Genomic DNA, 14,896 nt, shown 5'->3' with positions numbered 1-14,896 from the left:
CAACATCCTTAAAATCCAAATAATTTCGTATCATGACTCAGGTATCGGGATAAACCGTTTTGTGGGGCTGATACACTGATTCACACCTCTAAGTGGCTCCCTGTGGCTATGACACAAAAGTTTTACAAAATGAAATATTTCCTTACATTTAAACTTTCATTTATCACTGGTGTAGGCAAAAAGCAATTTGTATTCTTCAATTGTGAAGCTTAAATTTTTTGACATTTTAGTCAACTAAAACGCATCATGAAAGGCTCGCGGTACAACGGCGCGTTCTAAAAATAGTACATACGATCGTAAAAAAGGCTGCAGTTTTTGTGGATTTATGTTGTAAAACCACTGACCTTATGTTTAGGGCAAAAAACGTTCTGGTAAAGTGTTGTAAAAGAGAGTTTAAACAGTAAATAAATCCACGTAAATGCTGGAAGTGAAGTACAAGGGTCACGTGATAGATACGTTCATAAACATGATTCACGTAACTTAAGTTAAAAATGGTCGCAAACACAAACACCGCTCTCCTTGGTGAAAGTCCGCTGTTCGTTCGACCCTCCAACACCCAAACCTCCAACCCAACATGGAAATTTGCCCTTTTAAACTTTGCTTGGCTGTCTGTCACTACTATGTCAGCAAGACTGCGGTGGATGCATTACAACAGACGGTGAAATACGGAGACAATGCTCGTTTTTTGCTGCCTGTACACACAACCTATATTAACATTTTTGAGCAGAGAACAGGCTGACTTTTCTTTGTCTCTCTCTCCTCAGTGTCCTGACTGATACTATGGAGAGGAAGGTTTGCTGTGTTGGCAGCTTCAGTTTTTTTCCTGAGCGGATATCCTGTGTGAAGACATAGCATTATAAGGCCATAACTCACAATGTGGAAAGGGGATTGGCTGCAGCATCCAAAAAACCTTCTTGGCTGCAGTTGGGACAGCTATGTTACAGCTGTGCTCATTACTGCTCTCCACATGGAATAGACAAAGAATAGACTTGTGCTGCTGGGGGTTGCAAGAAGAAGAGCCATCCAAGGTCGAGGAAAAACTCTGGGAAAGAATGTTTAAATAATAGATGCTGGAGGAAACAAAAAGTGAAGACAAAATCTGGGGTTTAAAGTCATGAATTCAGATTCATATTTAATCAGGTGGACTTTACAAAAAGTGTAATACATGTGCATTAATGTAGTTAAGGTTAGACCTTTAGACACTTCTGTCTCTGGAGCAGACACAGTCCTGGTGATCATGCTGCATTGTGTTCCAGCTTCTTGCAACTCAAAAGCACATCTTCATACTTGTGTTTTAGGTTTTTACTAGGACCTGTTTGCATGCTTTAATGTTCAAAATCTATTTGTCCCCTCATACTGTCTGTTTAAAATATATCTAAGCCTGCATGTTGGCTCATTCAATCTTGTTTTCTGATGAAGGCAGCCCACAAGTTGGGCCTACGTGTGATCTTATCCACAGTTTGTGGGTTGGTAGGCACTCCAGATATTTAAAATAAGAGCCGAGTGTTAGGGGGACTTTACAATACATGTGTATTAATACTGTGTATTAATGTAGTTCAGGTTAGACCTTTAGAAACTTCTGGCTCTGTAGCAGACACACTTCTGGTGACCGTGCTGCATTGTGGTCCAGCTGCTTTATAAAAGACAAGTTCTGCTCATTTTCAGGTTCATACTTGTGTTTTGGGTTTATACTGGAACATGTTTGCATGCTTTAATGTTCGAAATCTATGTTTCCCCTCATACTTTCTGTGATGTATTGATTCACCACCTATTCATTACCAGCAAGTTATTATATGGTAACTATGTTCAGGATCTATAGCACCTAGATCTATGTTGTAACCATGCCAGGTCAAGGTGCAGCGCGCTTGCGCATTGTTCTGTGAAGCAGCATGGCTAATAAACAGCAAAGTAACAGCATGTCGGCCTCCGTCTCATAAGAACACTACATTGGCCACGAGGATAAAAGCCTTTTTTCTTTACGGGGAAGGAAAGACACGCGGTGTCGGTACTAGTGAGTACAATGGCCCTGTTTGGAAGAATTGATGACTTTAAGCCGGAAAACGAGCCGTGGTCGGCTTATATTGAACGGCTTGAACAGTTTTTTGTAGCTAACGACATTGCTGACGATAAGAAAGTTGCTACGCTATTGAGTGTAATGGGCGCAACTACATACGGACTTTTAAGAAATTTAGTACAGCCCCAGAAGCCTAAGGACAAGACGTTTGGCGAGATAGTGACTGAGGATGCTGAGCTGTATAAAGCAACATTGTCAGTTAATGGTGTAGATTTAGAGATGGAAATTGATACTGGTGCCAGGAAAAGCATAATTTCAGAGAGAACGTATAAAAGGCAGTTTTCACACATACCACTGCAGAGTGCTAACATAAAGCTTAGAGCTTACAATGGAGGTCGCATCCCTGTTTTGGGCCAGATCACAGCCACAGTTGAGTATCAGGGTCAGAGAGCAGTTTTGCCACTCCTTGTTACTAACGGGCATGGAGCAACATTATGTGGTAGAGACTGGCTGAGGCAACCTAAACTTAACTGGGCAGAAATCAGTTTTGTAAAGGAAACAAAATGTAGCTCAGTCGGGGAGTTGATCAAGAAATACTCAGAAGTGTTTCATGAGGAGTTAGGGACACTCAGAGATGTTAAAGCCTCAATCATAGTCAGACCTGATGTGACTCCTAAATTCTGCAAACACAGGCCCCTCCCATTTGCAATGAAGGAAAGAGTAGAGATAGAGCTTAAAAGGCTGGAGGAAGCTAACATTATATCTCCAGTAAAGCATAGTGACTGGGCAGCACCGATAGTTCCGGTGGAAAAGAGGGATAAGTCACTTCGCCTGTGTGGTGATTATAAAGTGTCAGTTAATCCAGCACTTGAAACAGACACATACCCCTTACCTCGCTTGGAAGAGCTTTTAGCTACCCTTAGTGGAGGTAAGATTTTCTCTAAGATTGACTTAGCAGCAGCTTATCAGCAAGTTTTGCTAGACGATGACTCCAAGAAATACACTACCATCAACACCCACAGAGGGTTGTTTGTGTATAACCGGCTTCCCTTTGGCATCAGTTCCGCTCCCTCGATCTTCCAGCGGATTATGGAAAACTTAATGAAAGACTTACCTGTGGTAGTTTTCCTTGATGATCTTCTCATCATGGGACGTTCGGAGGAGGATCACCTCCACAACCTTCAGAGAGTCCTGCAACGCTTACAGGAAAATGGACTACGAGTGAAATGCTCAAAGTGTGAGTTTGGGAAAACTCAGCTTGAGTATTTGGGTGACGTACTGGACGAGCGTGGCATTCACCCTTCAGAGGAAAAAGTGAGGGCAATACATGAGGCTCCTGCACCCACCAATGTTAAGGAGCTACAAGCGTTTTTGGGTCTCTTAAACTATTATGGGAGATTTTTGTCCCAGCAGAGCACAGTGTTGGCACCACTGTACAGACTTCTTAGAGGAGATGTAGTTTGGAAATGGACTGAGGCAGAACAGTCTGCTTTTGTGAAGTGCAAGGACCTGCTGACAAGTGACCAGGTTTTAGCACACTATGATCCCTCTTCCACTCACTCTAGCATGCGATGCCTCTGCATATGGCATTGGAGCGGTGATCCAACACACCATGCCAAATGGGGAGGAGAGACCAATTGCTTATGCTTCCCGCACGCTGTCTCCAGCTGAGAAAAAATATTCTCAGATAGACAAGGAAGCTCTTGGATTGATTTATGGTGTAAAGAAATTCCACCAGTATTTGTGGGGTAGACATTTTACCTTGGTCACTGACCATCGCCCCCTCTTGACACTTTTTGGCGAGCACAAGAGTCTGCCTACATTGGCTGCTGCACGCATTCAGCGGTGGGCAATTATACTGTCAGCGTATGACTACAACATTGTCTATTGTAAGTCAGCAGAGCACAGTAATGCTGATGGACTCTCGAGTTGCCCTTTACCTGAGACCAGCGACACAGGAACTACTGAAGCATCGGCTACTGTCCACTCACTGCTTGCAGAACATCTACAAAGGGCGCCACTCAAAGCCACTTCAGTAGCCCAGACGACACGCACGGACAGTGAGCTAGCCCGTGTCTACAAGTATGTCATGGAAGGCTGGCCAGACAAAGTAGAAGACACATTGAAAGTGTTTTTCACTAAGAGAAGCGAGTTATCTACAGAGCAAGGTTGTGTCCTTTGGGGAACCCGAGTCATTGTACCCTCAAAAATGAGAAAAGCAGTATTAGAGGAAATTCACTCAGGACACCAAGGTATAGTGAAGACTAAAGCTCTCGCTCGTAACTTTTTATGGTGGCCAAATCTTGACTCGGATGTGGAGCAAATGTGTAAAGAATGTGAAACCTGTCAGATGGAGCAAAAAAGGCCTCAACATGTTCGACTGAACCCATGGGAATTTCCTGGTGAGTCCTGGAAAAGACTTCATTTAGACTTTGCCGGACCCTTTCTGAACAGCATGTTCATGATTGTCGTGGATGCTTATTCAAAGTGGTTGGAAGTGTTTCGGATGTCACAAATCACTTCTCAGGCTACTGTGACAAGGCTGAGGAGACTGTTTGCCTCCTATGGACTGCCGGAGCAAATTGTTACAGACAACGCCACCACTTTCACTTCTGAGGAGTTTCAGACCTTTGTCAAGCAGAATGGGATTCTGCACACAACAAGTGCCCCAGGACATCCAGCGACCAATGGTCTGGCTGAGAGATACGTCCAGACTTTTAAAACAGGTATGAAAAAACTTGCCAACATAACTGTGAACATTGATGACAGACTGTCCCTCCCACAGGACAGTCTCCAGCTGATCTGTTTTTACACAGACATGTCCGTACAAGGCTGGATTTCCTGAAGCCCTGCACAAAAGAGACGGTGCGCAAAAGACAGCACCAACAGAAAGCCCGCCATGACCACAGTGCTGCAGAACGTTCGTTTGGCGTGGATGATGCTGCGTACCTGCGTAGCACTGTGGGAGGAGACCCCAAGTGGATTCCAGGGTTGGTGGTGAGACAGACTCGCCCTGTGTCATATGAGGTCAGAGAGCGGGATTCTGACACAGTACACAGACGCCATGGAGACCAGCTGAGAGCTCGGGCCACAGCTGAACCTGACACTGTGTTAACTAACCCTCATGTTGAACAGTTAGTGGGTAAGGACTGTAGTAGTTCTCAGGACATGGTGGACTCCACTGTACAGTCACCGGAGCTCCTGGAGCCTGAACCTGTGGCTCTCAGGCGCTCCACACGAGTTAGTAAACCACCCAAGAGATTTATGCAATGAGACTGTATGTCTACACTGTGTAAATGGTCATACATGATTGTTGCCAATTTGCCAGAAGTACTGATACGGTTTGATGTGAATCAGAAATGATAATTTCAAAAATGCTACATAATGTTATTGTGAGTAATTGGAGTTTAATTGTAGCCGTTTCTTGTTACTTGTCACCTGACATTAGATGTTAACTAATGAAAAAGGAAAATTTATGTTGTTAGTATTCCCAAGGTTATTCTCTGCTAAAAGGGAAGGTAATGTGGTGTATTGATTCACCACCTATTCATTACCAGCAAGTTATTATATGGTAACTATGTTCACGATCTATAGCACCTAGATCTATGTTGTAACCATGCCAGGTCAAGGTGCAGCGCGCTTGCGCATTGTTCTGTGAAGCAGCATGGCTAATAAACAGTAACAGCATGTCGGCCTCCGTCTCATAAGAACACTACACTTTCTGTTTGAATATATCTAAGCCTGTTGAGTGGCTCATTGAATCTTATGTTTTCTGATGAAGACAGCCCACAAGTTGGGCCTACATGTTTCCAACTCCAGATATCTAATATAAGAGCCAACCCATTCAGATTCATACTTAGTTACAAAAGGTTTAATACATGTGTATTAATGTAGTTAGGGTTACACCTTTAGAAACTTCTGGCTCTGTAGCAGACACAGTTCAATATGTTTAATATACAAGCCGACTCATTCAGCAGATCTGCAGCAGCGTTACTGCTGTAACGTTTGTCCCGGGGTATACAGCAGGAGGATTCAAGTCAAGACAAAACCAAACTTCTGTGGAATTGTGAGAGAAAGCCAAAGTCCTGTGCTGCTGGCAGCCGCAAAGACTTGGAACGCTGTAGCGGACATAGCGATGTGGCTACGACAGTGACAGCGCCGTTTTATACAGACAGGCAATTAAAGCATCCAGCTGTTAAGAACTGCATCCAAACTGCAAAAGACTCCTTTCAAAAGTGCACAGACATCTTCCCGATGACTTCATCCGAGCCAATCAGCAGCCCTGATCTGTTCTCAAAGCTGAGAGGAGATTTTAACACGTTCTCTTCTCTTCAAACCTTCAGACTGTTGGAGCTGTTGAGCAGCGGGCGGAGAGGAGAGACGTGCGCTGGCATGTGCTCAGGGCGATGAAGTGTCGATCAGTTACAGTGAAGAACAAAGAGGGCAGGATGAGTAAAGCTGAGAGGAAGTGGAGGTGTTCTAACTGACAGTGTGACAGGTGTTGAACCTGCACGGCTGCTTACCATGCAGCAGGATCCAGAGCCTCTGGCAGCGCTGGACGCTAATGATCAGCACTGCTGCACTGTAGGAGAACCAGCTGTGAAATCTAGTTGTTTTTATTCTTTTTTTTTTCCCCCACATGAAAATATTCCAACAAGCAAATCATAGGCTTCAGACTGGTCAAATGAAATCAGATGATTTATGCAAATAGCTCACTCTGTGGATCAAAATTAGGCAAAAACACTAAATATTCTGACAGAAAACATGAAGACAGAAAAACACTATTGTTATAGTGTTCCTGTTTACATGCAGATTGCTGTCTTTTAGAGTCACATCGACATCTTCATCATCTTCATATAAAAGATTGATTCAGGTGGAATTCATTAAACCTGATTTTTTTTTACATAATCGTCACAGTTCCCAGGTTTCTCTTTCTGCTGGCTGTTGTCCATCAGCGAGCCTGACCTGGGAAAGGTTTAATATTAGAGGTGTGAATCAGTGTATCGGCCCCACGATACGGTTTTATCCTGATACTTGAGTCATGATACAATTACAATAAACTACAATAAAACTACAATACAGTTTTGAGATTTTAAGCATTTTGCGATATGGTGAGTATTGAGATACAATATATTTGTGTCCACAAAATTAAAGTCAATCAAGAATTGTTTTGTCCAATCAGAGAAAATTCTCAGTGTATTCATCTCACTTCAGTCTTTTTATTTGTCCACAATGAGAGTCAAACCCACAGACTGACCAACAAAGTATTCAGTCAAACTGAACTGAACTGATATCAAACATGTATGGAGGACAACAACTGCAGCATTTTATCAAACTTTCACAAACAACAAGCTTCACTGATAAAAATGTTTCTGAATCAAACAGAAAAACAAACAAACATTGCAGCTTTATTTCCACACCTTCCCCACAACATAACCAGACACCTATAGATTCCTTACATCTTCTAGTTTCAGATGATACCAGGATCTCCAGGAGATTCATTCAAAAGTGAGCCCACTACAGCTTCCGTAAAAAAAACGATGAAAATGATGACGGCCCGTCAGAACGCTAAATATCTATACTTGGTGGCCATGAATCGATATAATATTGCCACGCAAAATATCACCATACTATGTTGTATCAATTTTTTCCCCACCTCTACTTAATACACCATCATATCCTGAGTCAGATCTTCCTGGATACAATCTTGTAAACACAATTGCTGAGGTGGATTCTAAGATATATGATCATAAACATGTCCCTGCCATGACTTAATTCAGTTATTTACCATGAGGACATAAGAAACATGATTCATGCTTATTCTCTACAGATTATGAATCTGTGTTGATGGATTCAAACAGCAGCTTCATGTTTCCTTCAGATTTAAACACACACAGCTGTTCACCCAGACAGCGTTCAGTCTGAGATTGCTGCTGCTGAAGATAATCACAGCTCATTTTTTGTTGATGGCGCATTTTCAGAAAAACGGCTTCTGAATTTGAAAAGCATTATGAGGTCAGTGGAGGAAACGTGTAAAACCAATCAAACATCACCTGGCGCCCTGATTTAACTATCACAGCGGTGATTTCACTGTAAACATCACGTTCACGCTTACACTGATGCTCAAAGATAGATTGTCTGACTGATTGAAAGCAAAAACATATTTACATCGAAGATTAAGTTTCCTGATCTTACCTGAACTTTAACTTTCCTTGAACTGTATTTAATCGCACAGAATGATGTAATTTAAACATTACTTTTATCTGTTGTTTTATGTCTGTTTTTTCAACTTGACTTTGGAAAGCACTTTGTAACATTTTTTGAAAAATGCTATATAAATAAAGATTATTATTATTATTATTATTATTATTATTATTATGTTTGATGCCAAAATTAAACAGTCCATTTGGGGAAAAAAGATCAACTCTTGTTTACTGATTATATATTTATATATTTATATTTAATGATGGTATGTCCTGTGTGGCTGGTTCCTGTCATTAAAGTTTTTCACCTTGTCTTTGAGTGAGGCTCTTCAGAACAACTATAACTGAAACTCGAGTGACACTTGGGTCAGATAAATACCAAACATTCTGCCACTATCTGCTCTTGAAAAACAGGGAATGAATTTGAGAGAATTTTTAATTTCTCATCCCAAAAGCTGCTTTTAAACTCCAAATATATTTAGTTTAGTCTGTTATTGTCTGTGATACTATGTGCACATGATTTAGTGTGTTTATTTGTGTTCTCTCTGCAAAATAGTTATTGATCTTAATCAGATCTATATATAATAATAAAGTTATATAAACACTTGCAAAGAAGCTTTCTTCTATGTGGTCAATCACCTCACTGCTTTTTACAAGAGCTGCAATCACTCATTAACTATATCCATGCAACAAGACCTGCAGTACATTGCAAGACTTCACCGAGACCAATGCTGCATCCAATGGGACGCCCACTTTCCTGAGTTGGAAGTTTTTCTTCTGACTCTGGTGAGTTTCTGAGCTTTAAGTCACAATGTGGAAACAACACTGACACTACAAAGAAGTAGTGTTGTATTTCATAGCTCAGAGTGTTTAAACATCACGTTGATAGCAGTTTCCAGTATTTGCATGAAAAGGAAAGGAAATAGATCAGATGAGCCGTGAAATATGGCTGTTAGAGGGGGCGTTGACGTGAGTTTTCCCCGTCGAGGATTCATTATTCCCATGCCACATGAATGCAGCAGAAATGCTGTCGCTCACTGTGTTAGTGGAAGTGAAACATTATTTGTGTATTATCTGACGTGACTGAGATCTGCTCCCACATGTCACATGTTCTTCCTCAGCCAAAGCTACATGACTCCTCCAGGTTTCATGAATAGTAGGTTTTTTTTTTCTGTAAACCTGCTGAAAAACAGACAAACAGGCCGAGCAGAAACCACAACCTCCCTGCAGAGGGGAGAAGCTTTTCTGAACCTGAAATGCTATCGAGTGACGTTCGATGACAACACCAACATTACATTAAATCAGGGCTAAAAGAAAATCTAAATCTTTTCACCTGCAGAAGTTCACAGTGTTCCAGAGGGTTTGGAAGAGGAGCCGTGTTTTATCTAGTGTCCTGTGACTTGGCACTCTCGTGGAAATGTGCCCAGATTTCTTTCTATTGGCGCTTTCTAATTGTCCTTATTTTCCTTTAATATAAGTGATCTAATTCAAGCTCACCATGTGCTCCTTCAGATGGAGTTTAGTACAAAGAGCAGCTGCTGGGAGCACATTTGAAGAGTCACCAGCACATGGACCAGCCCTGCTGTCATACAGTGTGTTAAAGGGATGTGTACAGTCATGGAAAAAAATATTAGACCATTGTTCTCTTCAATCTCTTGTTCATTTTAACGTCTGGTACAACTAAAGGAATATTTGTTTGGACAAATATAATGCTAACAACAAAAAAAAGCACATAAGAGTTTAATTTAAGAGCTGATATCTAGACATTTTCCGTGGTTTTCTTGATAATAACCAAAATGATTATCAAGAAAACCAGGGAAAATGTCTAGATATCAGCTCTTAAATTAAACTCTCATGTGCTTTTTTTGTTGTCGTCATTATATTTGTCCAAAGAAAGAAATTGAAGAAAACAATGGTCTAATATTTTTTTCCATGACTGTATCTTGTCACAGACACTCTCCTCAGTTCAGAGTGACCTCTGCCATATTTAAAACTTCTGGACAGTGAATCGACCTTTCCTCTTATTTCAAATTGCTCTAACTGTTTGGGTTTACTGGACAACACCAGCGTGCCCCTGAGGTCGATCTATTGGATTCGTCTCTATCTGTGCAGACAGAAAGGTGCTTCTTAGTTCATGCATATTCAATGACTAATTAGAAGTACAGGTAGGTTTAGGAGACATATTTGTTAATAATTAGACAGTCTTGACCCCCTTAAGTTAGCATAATGTGGAAACATATGTAGCAGGATGATGCCTGCTGCAGTGGCCTTCTCCTTTAACTACCTGGCTCTCAGCAGCCAATCATTGCCAGGAGTCTGCTTTAAAGGTAGATGGCAGGCAGAGTTACGGCCTCTGACTCTGAGGACCGAGACACGCCCACTTCCTGGCCGTCTCACTTCCGGTCGTCCCGTTCCTACCGGCTGCAGGTATGGTGGCGGTCGCCACATTGTGTCTGTCTAAACGTGTTTCTCGCTGTTTTTACAAAGACTGTTGTGTCATAGGCTTGCACCGGTGCTGGTCCCGCAGCGGCACTTTCCGGCCGCAACAGTCGTGCCGGTGGCTCCGGTCGCACTGGCTCGCTTGCTCGCTCGGTCTCTCTCTCTCTCGCTGATCTCCTCCTGTGCGGCGCACGCACTGATTCGGCCTGATCGGTAGGTGGACGCTCGCATCGCTTTCTATTTCTGTCATGAGGTTTGATCAGTCAGTAAAGTGTGTGTATTTATTGCAGGGCCTCGGTGTAACTCTATGGGGAGCGGTGGCTACTAACATTAGCCCTTGCAGAAAACACTGCTGCTTTGCTTCTACCAGTTTTGCTTCCACCGGCTTTGCCTCTACTGCTTGCCATTTGTTTTGCCTCCTTCTGTTGTCCACGCTTTGCCCGACTTCTACTTGCCACCAGTTGCTGCATTGTGGACTTATAAAAAAAAATACTAACTCCTACCTTTTTAAAGTGGGCAGTCTTAATATTGTGTGGCGCAAGGGGTTATTTTCCTTTTTGTTGCGTGTTTGATTAATCTTTGTTCCCCTATTTTTCAGTACTGTTGTGTTTGATTAGTTTGCTTATTTGTTTGTTTAATTACCTTGTTACTTCTCTTATATTGTGTCTGACCACTTAATTTACCACTTAAACGACTATACTCATTTCAGTTTTGTCTGTTGTTAACTACCTCAGTGATATTTGATTTAATTACCTTATCCCTCTTTTTGTGTATGGTTGATGTATCATTTCTTCTAATTGATTGATTGATTTATTTTCAGTGAAGCTATTTTTGGTTGATTAGCTTATTACTGTATTTCTTTTCTGACAGTTAAGTTATTTTGTGTAGTTTAGGTTATTTTGATTTTTGAGTATATTGTGTACCCAATATTGTGTTTTGTCAATTAAGTTCCTTTGTGATTTTGTAGTTTATTTGAATTTCCTTTAGTAATTCAAATATTGTTTTTGTTTTGAGAGTTCTTCCCCTAATTCTCGGTTCTTGTCTCAGCAGCTGAAGGCCGAAGGTGGTGGGACGGGTGACGTCGGTGGCGGGGACCCCCCCTTCTTGTGTGCTGTGCTGTTCACCCCCCCCGGTTTTGATTGATGCACTGACGTGAGAGTGTGTGCGTGTTTGTGTGTGCGTTGCATCACGTGTGAGTGGGGTGACTCTTCCAGGGCTCCCTGGCTGTCCGTGCGGCCCATTCCCCCCTGGTAAGCCTCAGCTCTGAGTTGGCCCCTATTTCCCCTTATGCCAGTATTACGTATTTTTAGAAGTGATTTTGAATCTTAAACTTGTGAAATAAAAATAATATTTTTGTACCTGGAACACTGTCTGTTGCTTATAGGTTAACGAACCTGAGTGCCTTAACTTATATATTTTATTCTATTTCAATTCCCTGGGTGAAACTCCCAGGGTGGCGTTGTCTGGTTTCTTTGTACTCACGACTGATTTACTTACACCTAGAGCGCCACTCGCCACAACTTGGCGTTGTCGGCAGGATAACCTTTTCTAGAAGCAGAGACGTGTTCCATGGTGCATTTTGTTCTTTGTTATATTTCTGCCCTATTGTGTGTATAGGAGTGTTTAATGATTTTTGTTTTATTTTTCGTTCCAAGAGGCAAAGCAGCAGCTGTTTTCTTGTGGACCCTCAGGGAAGCCTGGTGAAGACTTCTTGGTTTGTCTTGTTCCTCTTTCACACTCTACTGACACATCCTAGTTAGTGTTGCTCTTACTGGGCGGGTTTAGCTATGGAGGGAGAAATGCAGGAATTGTGGGACCTAGTGGCTCAGCTAAGGGCGGAGAATGAGAGGCTGAGGCAGGAACAGGCGGCGGCTGTACCTGGCCCTAGTGCCGCGCCTGCTACTGCTTCAGCACCACCCACTGCCACCTCCATTTCTAGTGCCCCAGCATCAGAAAGACTGATTTTGGTGCCCCGGGATAGAAAGTGTCCTATGTTCAGGGGAAAGTCAGGCCTAGGATTGACTGAGTGGCTTGAAGAGGTCCAAGCGTGTATGAGGGCACGTCATTTATCTACTGCCGATCAGGCATTCTTTCTGTTCGATCATCTTGAGGGTGAGGCGCGGGAGGAGATAAAATATCGTCCCACCACAGAGAGAGGAGACCCAATCAAAATCATTGCTGTGCTACAGGAGCTGTACGGGTGTTGTGAGTCTTATGTAGCTTTACAGGAAGCTTTCTTTTCCCGACGGCAGCAAGATGGGGAGACTTTGTTAGAGTTCTCCCTTGCGTTGATGAGTCTTATGGCGTCGGTGAAACAGCGTGCGCCTACTGATGTGCCGAATGCTGAAGTGTTGCTGCGGGACCAGTTCACGGAGCATGTTCTTGACGGTGCTCTCCGTCGCGAGTTGAAGCAGTTTGTGCGCAGGCAGCCGACTGCTACTTTGCTTGAGGTCAGGGGTGAGGCGATCAGGTGGGAACGTGAGGGTTTGCCAGCGGGAGTCAGGGGTCGAAGTAACTCTGTCCCTGCAGTGTTCGGCATCCAATATGGAGTCCAGAGTCATTCTCCGTTGGTGGCTGATGCACATCAAGGGTCTGAGCTGAAGGAGCTAAGGGAGCTGATGAAGCGTCAACAAGAGCAGTTGAATCAACTCACTCAGAGCATTACACTTTTGCAGGGCTCCCATCAGCGCAGCCATTCTTTGCATCGCAGCCCCATCATCTGCCGGCGCTGTCAGCAGCCGGGTCATATTGCTAGGGAATGCGACGGGGTACGTGTTCCTCCACGCACACAGTCTTCTTTGTCTGCTGCTCCACAGACCAGCAGACAGTCCCGTCCTGCTCAGAGGTCGGAAAACTAGCGCCCGCCGAATTGCAGAGCCACAGTTCGGGGGGGGCAGCCACTGGCTCAGGGGTCATTTCAGGGGCTTTTGAAGAAGCTACGAGGTTGGTGTCGTCTTGTCCACATTTGGACGTGAACATGGGGGGAGTTGAGGTCCCTTGCTTGGTGGACACAGGATCCATGGTGTCTACAGTCACAGAGAGCTTCTTCCGCCAGCACTTTGAACCATGGGGCCTGGAGAGGCTCCAGTCTTGTCATTGGTTGGAGCTCAGAGCAGCCAATGGTCTAGCCATCCCTTACATTGGCTACTTGGAGCTGGATGTCCAGCTCTGTGACAAATTAATGCTGCGGTGTGGCGTGTTAGTTGTAAAGGACCCCCCTGGCAGAATGCCCTCTCAGGTCCCTGGCGTGTTAGGGATGAATGTGATTCGCAGATGTTACCGAGAGCTCTTTGTACAGCATGGTCTGGCCTTGTTTGACTTACCGGTGGTATCCGAGGCTCCTACGTCTGTGGTACAGGCACTGCAGAGGTGTCATCAGGCCAGTGAGCGAGCTCCTCCGGTTGTGTCAGGTAAGGTCAGGGTTCGAGGCAGGTACGCTTGGCGTATCCCTGGTGGTGCCATGAAGATCGTTGCGGCTACCTGTTCAGAGCAATATTCAGGTAACACTGTGTTGTTTGAGCCTCTCGACTCTGGCTTACCACAGGGGCTGCTGGTCTCGCCTGCTTTGGTTCGAGTGGTGAGGGGCACAGCCTACATTCCGGTTGTGAACGTAGGCTCCACTGATGTGTTGTTATACCCTCACACAGTTGTAGGCAGCTTGGATGAGGTGCGTGTTGTCAGCCTGCCTGCTGGAGTTACGGAGATACCTTCCCAGGTGGCCACAATGGCTTCTCACTCAGCTTCTCCCACAGTGCTGGAGCAGATAAGTGGCATGGATTTGTCATCATTGCCGGCTGAAGCGCAGCCTATGGTTAAGTCTCTGCTCACCAAGTACACCTCCGTCTTTTCTTCCCACGATGGGGACCTGGGTTGTACGAACCTGATATCCCACGATATCCCTCTCTTGGACGATGTTCCCATCAGGCAACGCTACAGGCGTATTCCTCCGTCCGAGTATGAGGAGGTCAAACAGCACATCAATCAGCTACTCGAGGCACAGATCATTCGAGAGAGCAGCAGCCCTTATGCGTCCCCCATTGTGCTTGTTCGGAAGAAGGATGGCAGCCTGCGCATGTGCGTAGACTACAGGCAGCTTAACAGCAGAACAAGGAAGGATGCTTTTCCCCTTCCTCGCATCGAAGAGTCTCTGGATGCCCTAGCAGGTGCCCGCTGGTTTTCGACCATGGACCTGGCTAGCGGGTACAACCAGGTCCCGGTCTCTGAGGCTGACAGGCCCAAA

General features: G+C 44.1%; 1 pseudogene; it reads left to right on the top strand.

Moving 5' to 3' along the window:
• The first annotated feature begins 2,020 nt into the window (after positions 1 to 2,020).
• Positions 2,021 to 5,287, top strand: LOC131963731 (uncharacterized protein K02A2.6-like; annotated as a pseudogene).
• Positions 5,288 to 14,896: the final 9,609 nt, after the last annotated feature.

The sequence above is a fragment of the Centropristis striata genome, chromosome 3 (assembly GCF_030273125.1).
Source record: "Centropristis striata isolate RG_2023a ecotype Rhode Island chromosome 3, C.striata_1.0, whole genome shotgun sequence".
Classification (NCBI taxonomy): Eukaryota; Metazoa; Chordata; class Actinopteri; order Perciformes; family Serranidae; genus Centropristis; species Centropristis striata.
This window is presented reverse-complemented; position numbering and strand designations above follow the sequence as displayed.